A 21,151-nucleotide genomic window follows, 5' to 3' on the forward strand; every position below is an offset into this window, starting at 1 on the left:
AGGAGTTGACAGGCACCCTCTGACACTTGGCCATGCACATCATTTGCACACCTAAGTCTACTGCGACAGCCAGTAACAATGTGTTGTGGGGAACTGTCAACATCAGCAGCAGTCTCAACTTGGGTCTGTTGTCCACTGGCCTTATTCTGTTCACCATCTGATGTCCCCTCATTGTCCGGATTGCCAGACAAATATCTCTCCACATCTGGGGCTACGCTGCATCCACTTGGCTCTCGCAACCTTGGCCGGACAGTATCACCATGTCACTGTCCTGTGTACCAGGGACCATGCTACCATACTGAGACACATCAGATCCCACATCATGATCACTGGATGGGCTAATGCAGGATAAGACAGTTGATGTGCTAAAAGAAAAGACAGGTGACACAGATCAAGACAAAGTGCTTACATCACACACTGAATATCATTAAAGACATATGACTCATATCTCACTGCAATGCTACAGATAATAATGACCTAACATGAGGTCTTGCCTGTATGGGCTATGGAATCTACACAACAGAGAGTAGACAATTAGGTTACATTTTCAACATACATGACATATGTGATGAATACAAATAAAACACACACCTGACAACTCCTTTTGGGAAGATGGTGCTGTCAAAGAGGAATGAACTTCAACTATTGTAGGGAAAAAAGTCAGCATTTTAATCACATAATTGCCAGCATGAACCATTTGAACAGTGTTAAAACATATAGTATTTTTTTCATATTCATATCACTTGTTTGTGCAGCTGATGAGGTTGATGCAGTCTGGCCTAGGAATGGGAAGAAGGACACAATATTAATAGAAGATAGAAGTAACAGTAATGATATGTATGAAAGACAGTCAATAGCATACCACTGATAGACTCATGCTGTTGGGAGTTCATGTGTTGTACTGTGGATCCTGCAGTGGGAAAGTAAAGGGAAAAACAACACAGTTGTACCTTTGAGAATGCATAAGTTTAACATATATAATATTCCCCGAAATAGGAATGTGATCAGGTACCAATTTACCTTCTCAGCTACCACTGACCAGGTATCAATGAAAGTAAGAGAACCTAATGTGCACCCATCATTAATTATCATTTGTGCCATACATAATTAATAAGTTTCATTAAAATTCTAGGTTTTGGAATCCCATTTCCACATGTCCACGTAAATTGTCTATTCTGCTTAACACCCAGCTGCACTGTGCAGGTACCAAATAGGTATTGGTAACTGGTACCATGTGTGACACATGTCCGTCATCTTCCAATGATCTGATAAAATTACACAAATGCTACTTTTAAATATTGATTTTGCTACATTTACAGCTCAGACTATTGCTACCTGTGAAATGAGTGGGACCTCAGTGAACATTTTATAATATTTGCATTTATCCTATGTATGTACATGTTTGTTAAGAAGAAACATGTGCTTCCTATTAGCTTGGCCTGTAAGGAAATTGGTCGACTTGCCTACATTTTGGCACATTGTGGGTTCCAGTCCACATAAGGGAAACATATCATTAAATTGTTATTTTGTTTTACTTCACACATAGCAGTTATGTAGAAAAGAATATTCGACTTATTGATATTAATGTTTATTTTGTGCATGGTTACAAATAACCCAGTTATTCATCAAATTCCTATCAATATGCTGGTAATCCATAACACTCATTTAACAGCAGCTCTTTAACTGCAGAGTAGTAAAGCTTGCTACAGAATTGAATGTATGATAATTTTTTTTGTAATATGGCATTTTCAAAAGTGCTGTCAAGTGTTTTTTATCATTAATTAGTAAATTCACTTCAAAAACCACATCATCCTTATCTTTTGAGGGAGTGAGATGGGCAGACTTACAGTTGAAATGCAGAACAGGGAAAATGCATGTATTTGCTTTGTGATACGCACTTTGCCAAGGAATATATTAGTCCTCTCACATGCCTTACTGTGTCCCTCATGTACAGCAACTTGTATGGTTCTTTTAACAGAAGCTGTATGATACATGATACTGTCCCACTGTCTGAGGAATGTATTTTTCCATTGCTGTTACTGTTTGCAACTACAGTGCTGCTGACATGAATTAATTTTTGCTATTTACCTACATGCCTGGCACACATTCATTTTTCAAAGTCCTAAGCCAAGATCCCTATTAGTTGACAATCCCCCTTCCAGGTGATGTCATAACATCAGTGAGAGAGGATTTAATAAAGCCTACATTGACTTTTTTTTCTATGTAGGCATTGTGGCACACTGCTTACATGAAAGTAAGCAGGTTTGTGATCCAGTAAACAGAGCTGGCCAGTGCGCATGCATGTACCAACACGAAAGTATTCATGGCATGGAAATCCCCTCATAAGCAGGTGAATTGCATGCAAATGAGGGAGGTAGAGTGATCCATCAAGTGGACAGGCAGTCCTGCAGACCCCGTGTTGGTGTCCTTAGTGTACATGGAAAAATTCTGTGTACAGGATTTTAAACAGACCACAGGGGCTACAAAAGTGTAGTTCGATGGACAGAAATAGCATAGCAGACACAGCTATGTGCAAAATCATCCACTGTATGTCCAAAACTGTATGAGAAATAATTTAAAATAATTTTATATTTTTTAATGATGCGGGTATGTTTGTGTAGCATGCCACAGTGCGCAAACATGCTGTTATGAAAAAATAAAAATAAAAAAAAGTGTAAAACCAAATTTATTAGTATGCAACAGTAATGTATTATAGAACCCTGCGTGGAGTATATACAATGGTGGCATGGTGCTGTTGTTAACAAGACAGGGCTTTTCAACTGTGTAGTTTCTAGGTTATGTGCATGGATCCCTATGCAAATGAGGTGGGGTTACTGAATAGCACAAATGGGTATCTGTGTCCACAGATCCCATCTGTGAAGGCACAGAACTGTGTTGGTGTCCAGAGATGAGGTAGCTGACATCAAGGGGTGTGTCTGAGGACTTGTAAGCTCATTGGAGCTCAGTGACATCTGTTTGCATGGCACATCACTGTGGTCAGTAGAGAGGAGGGTACACTAGGTGCTAATCTTTGTTTACCTTCAGGGCATGTTTTGGCATGCTTGCATGGCACACCACTCTGCTGACCATGACCTTTCATGGAGTGTGTGCAGTGACTGCTGAGCGTTGTTTACTTTTGCAGTGCATGTTTGCATGGCACACCACAGTGCTGAGCAAGGAAGACTGTCCAAAAAAAAAATTGGCTGAGAAAGCCAATGGTATATTAATTACTGATGACCCCTGTTTCAATTAAAGTAAGGCCATTAACAATCTGTAATGATGTACTCGGCAAGTGGAATGCATCATAGGTTGTCAATCACACAGGCTGCACCTACAGCAGGGCACTATAAAGGTTGCATATACCCTACAGTCTCAGTTTACCCCCATACTCTGTACCAGTGGACTACAGACTTGGGATTTTTAACTGAAAGAATGCTAGGGGCTGCTGCAGGTCTGCAACATCTGTATGTGCTAGATGCTGAGGTCAATGCTGCTGCTGCTGACAATAGGCCAAGACTGAGAAGGAGAAGAGTGTTTAGGCCCAGGGTAACCTTCCAGGGACTACATGAGCTGAAGATTGTAGAGCACTACAAGGTGGACAGGGACATGCTACAAGAACTCACTGAACTCTGCCACCCTCAACTCGGACCCAGAGCCAACAGAAGTGAACCCACCCCAGTGGAAACAAAGTTATGTGCAGCTCTTAAGGCACTAGCTACACGTACTCTCCAAAGACCAACTGGGGACATGATGGGGGTCTTGCAAGCATCCTCATCCATGGTACTCCACCAGTTCCTGAATGCTATGCTACTACATGCCAGTGAGCACATTTATTTTCCCCACACTCCCGTGGGAAGAGCCAGCAGTATACAACACTTCTACTGTGTAGCACACTACCCTGAGGTACTGGTTACCATAGATTTCACTCATGTAAACATCAAGGCACCACCCGGTGCAGAGGGTAGAATCTATGTGAACCACAAGGGTATCACTCCATCAACTGCCAGGTTGTGTGTAATGCTCAGGACATTATCATGAATGTGTGTGCTGGCAGCCCTGGCAGTTATCACAACTCCAATATCTGGCACATATCACAGCTGTACCAGATGTTTGACATCCTGCATGACCATTTAATGGGGATGCTGGCTATGCACTGGAACTGTGGATGATGACACCCATCAGAAATGCACACACACCCATGAAAGAATGCCATAATGAGACACATTCACAAATTAGGAACATCATATAGTGTGTGTTTGGGCTTCTCAAGTCATAGTTCTAGTGCCTTGATATATCTGGTGGAGCCCCGCAGTACTCTCCATCCACATGTGCACAGATGTTCACAGTATGTGCCATGCTACACAATATGATCCTGCGGAAACAGCTGCAGCAGGATCAGCAAAGGGAAGGGATACACAGCCCCACACCAGTGCCTAGGTCCCCACAGCCACACCCACAGGAAACTCGGAAGAGGAACCCCCTGATGATGTCCTTGTAGGCAGACATAGGAGTGCCCAGTATGCCATGGCCTTGGTGAAGAGACAACGTATAGCACATGCACTGACAACCTAGGGCCCTAGGGACTGACACCTTACTCCGACTTGTATACATATAGTAAAAAATTATGCCAGCCAGCCCACACAGCCTGTACCTAACCATGTATTGGCTGTGTACTGCATGCATCAGACAGACTCAGCCCTGAACTACAGGTCTTTCAACTGCTGCATTTGCAAGGTAAGCCACTCACCTGTACACCACTTGTAAGGGGTACTAGAATATGGTAGTATATGTATGGACCTGTCACATGCATGCAAGGAAATATAGTGGGCTACTGGGCTACTGGGAGAGATCTAACAGCCACTTAGGACAACAGGTACTCTGTCCAATAGTATGTGCACCATAATATGCACAAGGTCCTATGGCTGGAAAATCCACTACATTATTCAAGGAAGATGGCAAACAGTGAAGTCACAGGACAGTCATACAACACAACTGTCTATGTCAGCAGACCATGGGCTGGTCATCCCCTACCCCCACACATCAGTATTCTGTAGTGCTGGAGGCACTACCACTATGGGAGCATGACTGTGCATGGCCACATGGACACTCAGCAGATGGTGTTGCTGACCTATGTCCACGTATCTGATGCCCAACTCTAATCAGATGTTCTAGCATAGGCAATGTGCAGTCAAAGATAGACACTGCCTCATCCCACCATCTCTCCACTTCATCAGTGAACCGATCCAGTGTGTCCCCAATGCAGTTGCGGCAGTCACAGATGCCAGACTGTGCTGCATCCATAACTCTAAGCATCCATCTGGTGTTGCATTCAGAACATGCCTCTGCCTCCATGACCGCCCAAAACATGCCCCGAGTGACCCATGATGTGACTCCTGCAACAGGTGGTGGATGGACAGCAGCCCTCCTAAGAGCACCCCTATCAATCCGCCTGTGTGGAACCTCACCAGCTGTCTGGCTATGGACAGCGTCTACACTCACTGATGACATAGTTGCCACACTGCCCTGTTCAATGTCACCACCCAGTGACTGTCCAACATCTGTGGCCTCTGGGGACTGGGTATGTGTGGGCATACTGACTGTTCGCAGTGACAATGGGGGCAGAAGAGGGATGTCAACCTCTGGGACAGATTCAGCCCCTGACAACCCCACCTGTCCCTCACTATGGCCACCAACATCATCAGAGTCTGATGAGACACTGACATCAGGTTGTGAGGGGGACAGAATCCAACCCCCCCCCCCTCCGGTCACCTGTGAAAACCCATACAAAACAGTACATTACTACCTGCACTTTTATGTATGGTAAACCACACAGACTCATAAAAATGAGGCTCCACAACTGCATTAACAGTCTCACATCTTCTCATTTCCACTCCCATGCACAACAGACAACCTCACACCAACATACACAGACAAGTAAAGCCCTTTATATCATGCACTTCAGCCACATACAGTTAATGGTGCCAATACAATCTGCCTGAAAAGTATGCAATATGACACTATATGTGATAGAACTACACATAAAACTCAGTACACCTATCTTGAGAATGATATGCCAGTACGAGTGTCACTGTCTCAGTTATGTAGCATCTCCCATTTGTGTTTGAACAGGCAACTGGGACTAACTGCCTCATATGTACCAGGCTGTGTAGCTGCTCATAACAATAAGTGCAAACATGTCTATGGTTGTTCAAATACACAACTGTGATTACCCAGTCTATGAACTGTAGTTAACTGTTCCAGAATGGAACATACAAATATTCTACTCTGGCTAAACTGCTCATTTGTACATATGGCAATATGGCAGCCCTTAACTTTCATAGGGTATATATATGATCTGTAAAAAACAGTACCACACTTACTAGGCCCAGGACCATGGACTTGGGCCACACCTGATGGACCTATGAAAAGATGAGGGAGAGTTATTGTCAGCACCACTGAATGTTGCAGCACTACAAGGTAATACATACATATATCCACATGTACAGTAGCTACTGGCTGTATTATTGACATTCTGAGTATGTGTGCACAACTGAGCATAACCCCCCCCCCCCAATGAAGATAGACCTGACTCCCTTGTACAGGTATGTACAGCCTGCCACAATGCCTGATGCAGTATTACACCGGTGAACACAGTATTCTTACCTGGGAACTCCTCTGCTGTGGACACTGTGGCACCCACCTCCATGATGTATGGTGTGATGGATGCCTGGGAACTGTTGTGTGTTCTTAGGTTCACCAGAAATTTCTCTGTGATGAGAGTGGTTGTTACATTGCAGGCGCTCCACTGGTGATGGCACGATCCCTGGCAACATCAGCTGCCCTTTGTCATGCAGCATTCAGCATGTCTGTGGCCTGGCGTCGGGCCTGCTCATAGGTCTTGTCCTACTGGTCAATCTGATTGACATCCTGCACAAGGTCTGCCCATAATGCTGCCCACTGTTCCTGATTATGCCTTCCCCTGGACAACAAGACCTGATGGTGCTGCCTCATTCCATCCACTATTATATCATTGTCTGCATCTGAGATGGGGCAATGTCTTCTGATGTACATGGTTCCTGCAAGACAACAAAAGGGGAACACATTACATGACCAGATACATGGCCATCTGCTATGTTCAGATCCAGCGCACCCATAATGGCCTGCACTATCTACTCCTCCCTCACATGTCATACTCCACAGTCTGGCAACACACTAAGTGTGTGGATGCCACCAAGACAGTAGCAATACTGAGGTGTGTCCCTGTGTGCCATGACATATTCTATTGTATGTTCCTACACCAGTACTGCAGTCTACTGTGGTGTGTCCCCTATGGGCAAACTCCCACTAATATGTCATACGGCTACTGCCAGACAAATAGCAGTGTGCTATTACAACCAATATATGGGGACATTCCAGCAACACACGTGTGCCACAAAAAACAATACAAACCTGCTGTAATATATGTTCCCTGTAGGCATCATACCTCTCAACTATACATACTTTTGCAGAATGTCAAGATATCTGCCTCATAGTTTTGGTCATTTTCACACAACATTGTTGATCTCTGATAAAAAGTTGGCCAATCATTGATGGTTGATGTCAGAAAATAATGACAGGCATCTGAGTTTAAGATGTCATATGGTACAGAACACAGTTATGCTACTGTAATATCTGTTATTCTATTCACTGTCTTATTTTGTACGAGAAATAGATACAGTGTCCCTAATTTGGGGCCTTTGTCCCGCCATTAATTATGGCTTTGTTCAGATATCTTGCTGTAACAGGTTGACAGTTATGTTAGGCATAGCTCTCAACCAGACAGAAAACAATGTAAACAGGATTATGGACTTAGCCAGAGTACATCAGGGACAATAGTGACACATTTAAAATGTTAGAACTATTTATTTGAGACATTGACAGACTGAGAGGAGGTGAATTAGGGTACATCATCTGACGTTGCAGGAATATACACTCTTACTTATTGTCACTATGTATTACGTGTAATTCACTAGCTTCCCTACAACAGCCAACCACTGTAATAGGGAATAAGAAAGACAGAGCTAAGATGTGAGTGGAAATCAGGGACATGTGAGAGGCATGCCTGTAGGTGTAGGACAGCTGAATTTCAATGACATGTCATTACCGTAGATCTAAGACAGGCTTACTGCTGTGATCCCTATTTCCCATACCTCCATCTTCCAATCTGCATCCTGTTATATGTAGAAATCAATTCATACCTAGTTGAGTGCAGTGCTCTTTTGTTGAACTTTCCTTCCAGTAATCTTTTGAAAATAAGCTCTCTGTGTGAGGTAAGTCTCATACAGACTTGTTTCCCATAACCAGCTGCTTGACTTTTTAAGGTACTGCTCATTAGCAGGTAATTACCTCTACTCCAGTCTGTGGTTCTGATATTGTAATTGCAGCCAAAACAGCTGAATTGCACTATCATTAGCCGATGACATGCCACCACAGTGCAATATATAAGGCCTTCATGTAGACCTGGACCCCTTTCTTTGCTAAGATGGACTGAGGTGTGAAGACTACAGCATCACAGAAGGTAGATTCCATAACTGTCAACTGTAGAGACTTATGCAGTATGTCCACAGTTTTGCCCCATATGTGTGGTCAGTGTCCCATGACATTGTGGTCATTTGGCAATTCACTGGCAATCATTCTGGGTTGAGGTCAGTAATGGAAGATACACGTTTGAGTGTCAGACTTCATACCCCTCTGAATATGCATGCTAATGCAATAGATATTATTGTATCAACTTACTATCAATGTAGGAGCAAACTGTAAAATATGTCCCAGTCTTTAGACCTTTGTCCCATCCGTTAAGTATGGCTGTGTCCGGATTCCTTGTGCTAGGGTTTGGGAGGTATGGTAGGTCTGTAGTAGCTACCTTTACATACAGCTGTGTGTGCTACAGGCTGCATCTGCTGCTGCAGCCTAAAACACATGGGGGAGGGGGGTGTGAACACTTTGGAGGACAACAAGCTGTACATATAGCTGTGGCAGCCCTGTCATTATGGCAGATCCAGGGTAAGGGTACCCTTTACAGTCCAATTGAGGAATGAGCTTAAGGTACATCTGATATGCAACAGTGCCAATAACAGAGTAGTAGGCAACATATAGTTATGCTATATGGATGTGTGCAGTGTGTCCCTACCTGCAGGCCTTTGACTTGCAAAACTGGATAGTAGTTCATTAATCGGCAGTAACCTGTGCAGATAAAGATTGCATGACTCAGTCATTAATTGCTGTCTTCACAATAATGTAATTGAACTGCAACACAAGACTGGATTTGAACCCATGACTGTGTGTGACAAAATGTACTTCATGCAAGGCATTTAACAGACTGACCTACAGAGTCATGCTACAGCAGGTGTATTTGCAAGGTATATGTGCAGACGTACAGGCTGTGACACACATTGTCTGCATCCATCAGTATGTGCATGCCTTTCTATGGGTGTATTTTTGCACCAGGGTCCAAGTTGGGCATGTTCTTTGCCATTGATGCCTTAGCAGGTGTCTTTCTACATGTTGCTGATACAAGGGAACATTTACCTGCAATCACAGGCCTCACTTACATCAATTTTTATGTCTTTGACTCTCTAGTGGTGTTTTATTGCACCAGAGTCCATGGTATACTCCTATTTTTCCCATTAATCTTTAATTCCACTTTGCGTGGTGTGGCACTACGCACAGCTCAGCTGAAACATGGCTAATGACTGTATGTGGCAATCACTATGTTGTGATGAAAACACATATTTTAGTTAAGATCTGCAAGGCATGGCTGGTTAATGCAGTATGCTGTAGGTGTGATGGGCTTGGGTTCAAAACATGGCAGAGGTGTTTATTTTATACATGTGACTTACAATGTTATAAACACATATGCTCATTACAACTTTATTTAGCTGAGCTAGTTGAAGCTGAGTGACTTGGTACGCCAAGCAGCTCTACCCTAAAAAAATATAAAGAAAGGAAAAAAGGGAGATAGGAAAGTGGTGAAATGGGGCAAGCAGGAGAAAAACATAGTGAAAGGCAGGTAGGGATGTGATGGAATGGTGTAGGAAAGAACCATAGCTATCCATTTCTTGTACAGCAACAGCTGTGCACATTAAAAGATTTTGTCGATGCATTTGAACTCTCAAATCCCAGAGAGAGAGGGGTGAGGACAACATAACTGCATTGTCTAGCCAATTGGACCAAATTATTTGCATCTAGTGGACACGTGTGTGAGACGAAGAGCTATGTATGGAGCAATATTTTTTGGGACAGGTGACCATTTTTTTAATTAAGTTGAGAGTGGAATGTTGGGGAAGGGACTTAGGTAAGTGTGGGGAGGTAATCTGGGTATGAGAGGATGCATTTGCAGACAGAAACGTCAGCAGACAGGGGCAGCGTGTAACACATGAGGTGGGCGAACACCTATTATGGGGAGGGTGTTGTGTAATCCAGGTCACACGTGCCTCCAGATGGCAGCAGCGTGATTCATGTCTCTACCCATGGAACTGTTGAAACCACTCCTTCACTGCCCTGAGGGTGGCTGTGTCAGGGTGAGGCTGCCCCATCAGGTTGGCCAGCATGCCCTCAATCCGGCACAGATGGTGTTCATAGCACCTGTGAAGAAATGACTGGCAGTTTAGCCTGGCTGACAACTCCCCCACCACTACCATTCCCTAGGGGATGCTGGGCCCCATCCCCTGAGGCAGTCCCACACAATGCTGCAGGTGGTGAAGGGACAGTGGAGGGGGCACCACTGGTCTGGGTCCCAGATGTGTTAGGACCCAGTGCCACAGCTGGATGGGGCAAGGTAGGTGGATCAGCTGGAACTGGCCTTCCCTGATGTGCTGTAGTAATAGAGGTATAGCAATAAGTACAGGTTAGTTGTGAACAAATCATTGTTAGTAATAAGAACATGGCAGAACATTGGAAATAACCCAATTATATATCAAAGGGGAAACACAACAATAAATAACAGAACAGTCAGTATGCTAACAGCATGCCAGTAACAGTTGCAGCATAACCCCAACAAAATAGGTAATGTAACAAGATATGTTAATATGCAACCATTATAAAACAAAACAATAATAAAAAAGTCCCAAATTACAATTAATGCAACAACATATGTTAATAGTAAACTATAAACAATGAATAACAATAAGAAATAAATGAAGATAAGGGCTGGGGCGAGAGAGATAAAAACAGTTCATTAATAATATTTCTGGTTATTTCTTTGACAACAGTACTACTACTGTATATTGTTTATGTGTACAGTGACTACAAGTCTCCTATAGCTGATGTAGCATGTACATACCTCTCAAGCTATTTGCATGGGACACTATGGGCCAAGCAGTAACAACTGAGGGTAAGCAACTACACAGAACACTTTCACATCAGGTGGACCTATATAACTACCAAGGTGTTCTGTGGCCTGATTTAGTGATACTTTGCAATCTAGGTAAACATTTCCATGGTAATTCTGTGACAGATGGATTACTCACTATTAATTATATAACGTGAAATCGTGACACTTGCGAGACATGTATGTGTACAATACACAAGCTAAACAGCTGTCATGGCTTGTTTGGTAGGCATGGGAATAGAATCCAATAGCAGCGACTGCAGTGGAGATCTGCATAGAATGTATTAACTGACTGCAGCAACTTTTTACAGACATTCCAGGCATACAGCCATATCGGGATTGCACATTTTATTTCTGACTGAACATTGCTGATGATGACATTCTTCTAATGATTTTAACAGTCTGTCACATCTAAACACATAATTATCTACTCATAATATGGGCTACCTCAACCATTTACCAGTAGTTCCTTTGGAGAGAGAAATTGTGAGCATTATGTGACTGATACTGTTTCAGCTACATACCACTGGATTTGAACATTGGACTGTGTGTGGCAAAATTAACTGTATACAGAGCATTTAACAAACTGAGCTACTTAGTCACTGCTGATTACTGACTGACTAATATTTGTCTAGAGCTCACCTGGAACCAAAATATGACCTGGTAGTACTACTACAATGTTATACTAGACTGCAATGACAGTAGAATGCACATGCATGAAATACAAGCATAACGCAGAAAGTAGGTAAGCTATATTTCAGTATCATATCCATGAGGTCAACAAACAATATCAGCTCATGGAGTGGGCTACCTCATCCATATACCTTTATTACCTGATGTCTGTGGATAACAGAGCATTATGTGACCAATATTGGCTTAGAGACAGCCTTGAACAGTACTTATATGAGTTAACCAATACACTTTGCAGCTATTACATTTGCATTCTACAGCTATTACAGTGTTATACTTGACTGCAGCTCCCTACCTTACAGCCTCAATGCATACAGCTCTACTGCAATGGTTACGACAACACAATCCTGATGTACACAATTTTCCTTGGTGTTATTGGTATTGTTTCAAGTTTTTATTGCAGTACAGTTGGCATTATTCATTCATTGCAATACATCTCTAATTCCACATTTCTTGCACTACAAAACTTTACTGTATATATTTTAATGCAGTTATTGGTATTGTTTCCTGTTTTTATTGCAGTACAGTTGGCAATATTCATTTATTGCAATAGAGCTCTAAGTCCATATTTGTTGCACTACAAACTTTACTGTATATACTTTATTGCGGTTTATGCTTACTTTACTGCGGTTTATGCTTTACTCTTTCTTGCTTATTTCACTAAAGTTAGCATAATTCATCTGTACTCACCACACTCACCATGCAACCTGGCCAAACTCCTGGCATGCAACTCAACATTGCGAGCCCTTTCAGCTGCAGCTGTTGGGAGGGAAGCACACCATTATGCATATCAGTTTTGCAGACATTCAGAGTACATATTAGTAAAACAGAGGAAAGAGTGCTTACATACTTGTGGGGCATTCCCTGCCCTCACCTCTTAGATCCAGGTGTCCAAGAATCCCCTCTTCTGTCTTTTTAGGTCATCATGGTGGTGACGACACTACTCACCTGTGTGGGGGATATCAGTGACACTGGTGAATTCTGTGGCCAGCTGGTTGCAGGCCTCTGCCATACACTCTGAGCCCTAGAAACCACACTGCAGCCTGTCAGCATGGTTTTGTACAAGAAGCCCAACCATGACCCTGGACTCCAGAATGGCCCAATGCTGCACTCGAAAGCATGCACCTTCACCACTGCTAGCCATAGTACACTGTCAGTGATAGAACTCCAATGGATTCTACTGTATTCCTGCCTACTGGGCTTAATATAGGCTGTTTTCCCAACCTTACACATCATTGGGCAACATCCAAAAAATCACTGTGCCACTTAGCAACACACAAACCAGTGCAGCTGAGCTGAGAAGTGTGAAAACTTGCAGAACTGTAGTCTTAGTGGAGCTTAGCAGCACGCAAACCAGCCAAGCAGACTGGAGCAGGGCACAAATATTGGCAGCTGTTACCATGTTTATGCAGTGCTTAGCAGGTCTCAGCAAAGCTGAACAGAGCTTGGCAGAGCGCAGTGAGGCCATCTGTTATTCATCAAAAACATAATATGTATATCAAAATTAAATATATATATTTTCCCTTCCATGTATTCAAACCTTGGACTTACTGCACATGAAGCCATAACTTTACCCATTTAGCTATGAGGATACTAAGAAATTCATTATAACTTCACATATATCACTGAGCTACATATAAGGAGTGCTGAGCATCGCATCACGCCATGCCACACAAACACACATAGACACGCTTAAACACACTTTTAAATAAATAATTAATGACATCTGGTTTCTATTTTTAGATGTCCGTCAGAAGTTTGCTATCTTACATGTGAGCACAGCTTGATATTGCTGTGATCCATGCCATGCCGTGCCATGCAAACATGCTTTTTGTTTTTAAGTCTTAAATATAAAACAAAGGAAAAAACAGTAAAATAAAAATAAAACAAAGGACATTACAGGGAGTCTCATACTCCTCTGCAGCCATGGTTAGCACTACACTTCTCCCTACACTGATTCAATAACCATGTTCTTCGGATCTTCCTTGGCAATGCACCATCATTAATATGCATGGAGTGCTGCCAAGTAGGAACCATGGCCACAAAAAATTATACACTCCATGTAGGCTCTACGCAGTGCCTACACAGACTTTATTAATCTTGGGGAAGTTTTTTCACTGCATTTACAACATGGACTTTCAGTTATAAAGGATCAACTAGGCAGATACTTGTCAAGGTAAGAGTTTAGATGTACATTTCAATTGCTGATTTGAATCTCAATCTGTGTTTAAAGATGTAAAATCTTTCTAGTTGTTATTTGATTTTTAGGTGAAGAAAACAGAACCAGAAGTTGTGCCCTGTGCATCAAGTGGATGCACAGGCTTGAGGAGTAGTGGGGGGAGAAAGGTATGTTGATTCCCTTTTCTGTTTTGTTAAATGAAATACATCTGCCTGTATTTTTCACATTGCCACATATATTGCTTAGAATGCATGAATACCCATCATGCATTAGTAATTAGGTGAAATAATCACACTATAGCTATGCTTAAAACTCTGATTTAAATAAAAAGAATATTAGATTCCCATGTGTCACAGGCTGTCTTGATTGAGTATAAGTACTTATTACTGTCGTATTCATTATACTGATGCATGTTCATCTTATTATGCTGCCTGGCTCAGAAGTTTGTCATGTGGCTTGCATAGTTTCCACAATATTGTCATCTTACTTTGTCCTCATTTTAAGAAAGACACTTGGTGGTTGTTCATATGAATCATTACACACAGAGACTACAATTTATAGATGCCTACATTCATAGATTTTTACTATACTAATGACCTGGGAGGGGGGCCTTCTAAGTCTAGCCACCTTTCATGAAAGAATAATGACATCATGTATCCAAACAGGACATTGAGGGCCAGGCATTTATAAGATACCGCTATCCATAATGGACATAGGTGACAGGCCCAGTTCCAATTTCCAATTCTCTGTCCACTGGTCTAGGTTATTCTTAAATTGTGTAACATACTAATTCAGCTTTACATGGATTTTATACTTGTTAGTAGGAGATGTATTCTATAGGACACATATCTGTCTCTCCAGCATGTTCTGTTTAAGTCACAGACAAAATGCTGGTTATTAGACCTTGTATTTTTGGTACTGTTTGACTTATGAATATACAGGAGATTCATAAATGTGGAGTTTGTGGATGCCTTGTAAGACAAGCATAGATAACCCCTTAGCAAAGTACATCAGACTGAGTAGAGGGAAAGGTCTTTAAGGCACTCTGCTTAAGGCAGGTTTGTTACACCGTATATTCTTTTTTATTGAAATTCTGATGCAGTTGTAGCTTCTACATATGCCTGATCATGTACATACTGTAAGGAACATTGTACTCTATGACCGTTGTGATAATAGCAAACTACAGTGGGATAATGACCTCTTTGGACATAGCTGCCATGCCCTTACTTATAAGCCATGCAACACAAAATGATTTCTTCACCACTGTAGCCACATGGTCAGTGAAGGTAATTAGCCAGGATGGCTGACTTTCTAAAGAGTACAGTTATGCAATTCTTAGAACTGATTTTAAGTCCATGATTTTGGTATCATTTCTTAGTCAGAGACAAGCCTTCTTGAAGAATGCTTGTGTCTGCATGGGAGACAATGAAAACTCTCAGCTTGCAATCATCTGCAAACTTAGCCATAAATGTTCACTGTTTGCATCCACCTCAGAGGAAATAGATGCCAAAAATCAGCGACACCAGTGGTGACCCATGGTGACTGCTAGTGACTGGGCTCTTGGTGGAGGTGGCCTCACCTATTTTGACCTTCTGGGTCCAATCAGTGAGTCAATTAGCTATTCAGCAGGGGATAAAAGGGATTATACTTACTTTAGTGAGCTTGCCTGTAATGTCTGAGTGGAGTATTGTATTGAAAGCCTTGCCCAGGTCAAAGTAAGTTGTGTGCACAATCTAACCCACATCCATTGCTTTGTTAACTCTCTCACTGAAGTCCACCAGATTTAATAGGCATGATCTTCCATTAACAAAACAAAACTATGATAGGGCCAACATTTGCATGTCACCCATGTCCTTATTTATCATGCCCATGATGATTCTTTCCATGGGCTTATATATGAGGCTGGACAGACTTATGGGTCTACATTTACCCTGATAAGTGGTTGAACCTGCTTTGTGCAGAGGAATGACTGTAGCCATATTTCATTATTTGGGCACAAAACTTGACTGTAGGCTTCAAATGGTGTCCTGCAAGTCTTGGTCCTCGGACCCCTACTGTTCAGCATATACTTCCCAGAAGTACAGGCAAACACAGGAGGCCTATGGCTAACCAAGATCACCGATGACTGCAAACTGGGAGCCATAATTGACTCTCCGGCTGACACGGACATCCTCCAAAAGGGCCTAAGTGAGATGGACACCTGGTGTCAAAGTCATGGCCTCAAGCTAAATGCCAAAAAATGCGTAGTCACCCATTTGGGAAAAACAAAACACCCACAAATTACCAGATAGGTGGCAGCCCCCTTAATACAGAAGAGGTAATAAGAGATCTGGGGACCTAGGTAATCTCTGCTTTGACAATCATATTGCCAAAGTAGTTAGGAAATCCTTCTATGTGGCCCAGCTAATTACTAAAGGGTTTGCATCTAGAAATAAAGAGGTTATAGTGCCCCTCTACTCGTCACTCATTAGACCCATCATAGAGTACAATTCCCCATTTGGGATGTACCTCATAAGACACATCCAACAGCAGGAAAGACCACAAAAGTACCTCACCAAGAGGATTACTGGCCTCAAACATATGTCCTATGCAGCCCAACTGAAAAAACTCTGGCTGTACTCAGTGGCATATTGCTTACTCAGAGGTGATCTCTGCCTGACTTACAAAGCCATGTCCTACTCAGAATTGATGGGCATGCTCCACCTAAAGAAATCCAAGTCACTGCGAGCCACGCACTCTAGTGAGCTAAACCTCACCACAACAATAAATAGAACATGCTGGAGGGATAGATTCCTGTCACAGAGACTCCCCATGCTTTGGAACAAAATTCCAAATTGCATCAGGCAGAGCCCCTCACTAATGCTCTTCAAGAGAAACCTAGACGAGTGGATGGATAACAGAAAATACACCCCTGGGATCACTTCATTGGCTCTGCTTGACAGAGGATCAGTTAATTAATCAATTGGGCGGCGAAAACGACACACTCTGGCTAGGCTTATAAATGCCCTCGGGCAGATAGCCTAGTACCTACCTATGAACCTATGAACCTAAATGAAAAATAATTCAGCTGAACCAGGGATTTCATGTTTAACGCTATTTAGTAAGCATCCCAGGATGTTACTAGGGCCCATCGATGCAGTGTATCTGGCCTTGGAATGTACATTGAAGACTTGTTCCCTAGTAATGGTTGTGTGGAATGTGGTATATGGTATTTCCTTTGGACTATCAAGTGGGGAGTGGAGGGAGAAATTTCAGCTGAACCTCACATTTACATTCACACACAGACATAACTGTTCAGGGAACACGTGCAAGTCAAAAAAGAAAGGGAATAGTGACCTACTGCCATACAATCAGATGAACGATTTACTGAGGCAGACATTATTAAACAGTGCAGGTCACAACAATAATGTTATGCTGATGTTTACAAGCTTATTTTTTTGTTAAAGGTCAGTTATGTTAATGTGGCATGAGGCAGGGTCAGGCATGTTTCCATTCAAATGTCAGAATATGTTACATGTGCTTGCTTTGCATATGGCTACCATGCTTCATGGAGGCCACTCTTCAAATGTTCAGGTGATGTCCTGATTCCGACTGGTAAGCTGTGTTATGCATGCCATTGCACAACCTTGACTGAACTGCTGACACTGGTGAAGGATACAGTCTCCCTGACATGTTCTGTTATAGGTCATGTCTGTAACTATAGATAAAGTGGCACAGAAAATGTGTTATATGCATTAGGAACTATTCACTAGCATCAAATGTCTGGATTATGATTCACTTACTTGCTAATGTTTACATCCTTTAAAATTACACTGTGTTTTAAAATAAGAAGTTTGATTTATGTTACTATACCTTCAGTCTTATATTTGAAGTTGCAGAAGTCACCAGTGGATATTAGGTTAATTAAGTAAGGTCAGCTATGATCTTCATGGGAATGTGCTGTGTGACAGACATTTGCTTTTCGTTTCTGTTGTGTTTTGCAGTTCACCTTGACAGAACATGGGTCCCATAGACATTTGCCTATAAAATGCAGAGGATGAGCAGATAACAGGCCACTGCCAGAGTCCTCAAATAATAATGATGATAATGATAGTGACGATAATGAAGCTGGACCTGCACCTGCCCAAGCCATCATTCCTGCTGTGCTCAGAAGGAGATGACACCAGGACTGGAACAGAGATTATCAGGAGGATATCTGGGCGGTTGTAACTGATGTGTTTCAAACACAGGTGAGGGACTTGATGGGATATGGCACCGGCTATGCATGACTCATTTAGGGAGATCACATGTGAGGTCATTTCTGAGGATCATCCCAATTAGCCTGGTCCATCCAGTCCATAAGTATTGTTTGTGTGCTCCAGTTGTGTTTTGCTATCAACATACTGATTGCCATATAATTGATTGAACTGTGTATGCACTCTTGTGCATCCATACCACATACCCGACATGTTATCTTCATGTGACATTTAATTATGTTTCAATGTGTGCATGACACACATTAACAAACTGCACTTTCCTCCAACATTCAGCTGCCCATGCATTGTGGCAGTTAACCTGCAGCTAGTGCTGCAACAATTATCCTGTAAACATGTGTTTTACTTAGGGTGACTGACAGATAATAGATGTTGTCCATAGTCCAGCACTACCACTGTGGTATGGTTAAGATTTGTGTATTGCTATATCATGTATGTTCAACAGAAGGACATGTCATTTCCCATGCATTTTGGATGACTGTTGTCATGCTGTCCCAATGACATGGTATGGTGTTCTGTACCATATATTGCAATGTTGATGCCATGTGGGGTCATATGCAGGTATTTCATAGCTATGGGCAGTTCTACTTTTCTTACTGCATGTAGCAAATGTAGCATTAATGTATATACAGTGTTAGATAATTTATTCTGTAACAGTGCATCATGCCATGTTTGCTGCATCTTACATTTCTACATCCATTATTTATTCACATAAGTACCTTCAAGAAATAGTTTAAACATTAACTGATTGTACATCTCTGCACATAGTCAGATGCATAGTGATGCACAATTATACTTTTGACATGTGATCATTCACTGACTTACCCCTGATGTGCTGTAATGACGCTCACAGGAGTGTCCTCTTCTCAGTAATGTGCAAGGTGCATGATACACACCTGCATATGTTTAGTCAAAATTTGAATGATAGTATGTGTATGTGCTTGAATTTCTTAGCTTGATTACCTACACATGGTGATATTACATGATTGCATATTACTGTGTATGTGTGACTTATAAAAGGCCATTTCTGTGGTCATCAGAAATCATTCTGCCCATGTGATGTACATTTTCCATTTGCTTAAATGTATTTTGAGTTTGCTTCTACAGCACCCTGTGTGCTGCTGACATTTGCAGTGTGTCAAGTTTCCTTGTCCTGCTTTTCGCAGATGAGGGCCTAGGTTGTTTACCTCCCTTCCACCTTCATATTTTTGTATTATATTTTTGCAGATATGTTTACCTTTGTTGCAGTTATTGACCATTGCCATGTATTATGTTGTTGGCATGGTGAATATGCGTTAAATGTATGGGCATTTTATAGATGCAGGACATATGCACACAAGTCACTGGCTGCTGCTTGCAATACATTGTTCTCATTATATTCATGTGTTAACCAGTGTACATTGTTGAAATCCATGTGCACAACCTGATATATTTTTTAAGCTGTTGTGTTATATTTTTGTAAATATTCTTACAATACACATGGATGTGTGTATGATCATTGACCTTGCTTTTATGTACATTCCATTTAGGCTACTGACATTCATACATATACTCCTATACCTGTGTTGCCTTTGACATGGCATATGTATGTGACATACATACATTCCATTACACATTTGTTTGGGTTGTGTACACTTGCTTATATATTTAGCAGCCATTTTGCTGCTTTGCTGCAGTATTGCCATTGGTACTGTGCTTGGTTGTTTGACTTTTACATGCATGGTCAGAGGTTTGGTTTTGTCTTCTGCTAGAGTTATGTAGCATTGTTAGACCTGCATTTGTCATCTGTGATGTTGCTTGACTTGCATTGCTGACAAACTACTTGGATATGTGTTTATTTATCTAATTTGTACCGTTTTCCTTATTTATTACCCTACAACACACATCTTCCAAAGGTCATACACATCTGGGTACAACTGTCACACAGTTTGCAATATGCCATAACATGTAGATATATTTTTCTGAATTTTACCATGGTTTGTATTCATCCCCACCCTGTTTGACAACTTTTCATTGCCTGTGTTTTACAGTGCGCCATCTGTGAAACTTACCTGTCCTTACTGTTTTTTCCAATCTTTGTCTGTCATGTGTTGTGATATTTGTTCTATGAATATACCTGCTTTGATGTCCTTCTCCTCTTTCCTTATCTTTACCTTTCCTTCTATTCTTACAAAACATGGGGCCTATTCCTACCAAAAAAAACCAAAATTATCCATGCAGCTCTGACTTCCCCTTAGATTTTCCTATTCAGACATCCTTCTTGTGTGTCCCTCTTCTTCACCCATACCCTCATCTACTTCTCTATCTGCCATTTTCTTTGGGTGTGTGTATTACCTGTATTCCCCATGTAAGTCCCACATACATTCTTAATTAATGTTAGCTGTTCTGATGTGCCCATTATTGTCCTTCGCCTTCTTAATTTTTTTATTAGAAATGTTTTGAATTCTGTTTGAATCCATAATTTTATTAGTACATGACTTAACACAGATAACCATAGTTGTTTCTAAGTTTACTGGACAGATTGCTGAAGATGTAGTTTGCAAGCAAGTATATTTTATAAGTAAATGAATTATGGAAATGTCCTTAGTTGTTTCTAATGTTACTTGACAGATTTCTGAAGATATATATTACAAATGTCATGCAGCTTACATTGGGATACTT

The 21,151-nt window shown here is 41.7% G+C and overlaps 1 long non-coding RNA gene across 1 annotated transcript in view; it reads left to right on the top strand.

Annotated features, from left to right (window-relative positions):
- LOC122802883 overlaps positions 1-20,779 on the top strand; it is a 67,124-nt gene extending 46,345 nt beyond the window's left edge. The window contains exon 2 of the long non-coding RNA XR_006365002.1: positions 18,221-20,779. This is a non-coding gene — a long non-coding RNA (uncharacterized LOC122802883). The remainder of the gene's footprint in view (positions 1-18,220) is intronic.
- Positions 20,780-21,151: the final 372 nt, after the last annotated feature.

The sequence above is a fragment of the Protopterus annectens genome, chromosome 5.part0, assembly GCF_019279795.1.
Source record: "Protopterus annectens isolate FY-2018-M chromosome 5.part0, PAN1.0, whole genome shotgun sequence".
In the NCBI taxonomy this organism is placed as follows: domain Eukaryota; kingdom Metazoa; phylum Chordata; order Ceratodontiformes; family Protopteridae; genus Protopterus; species Protopterus annectens.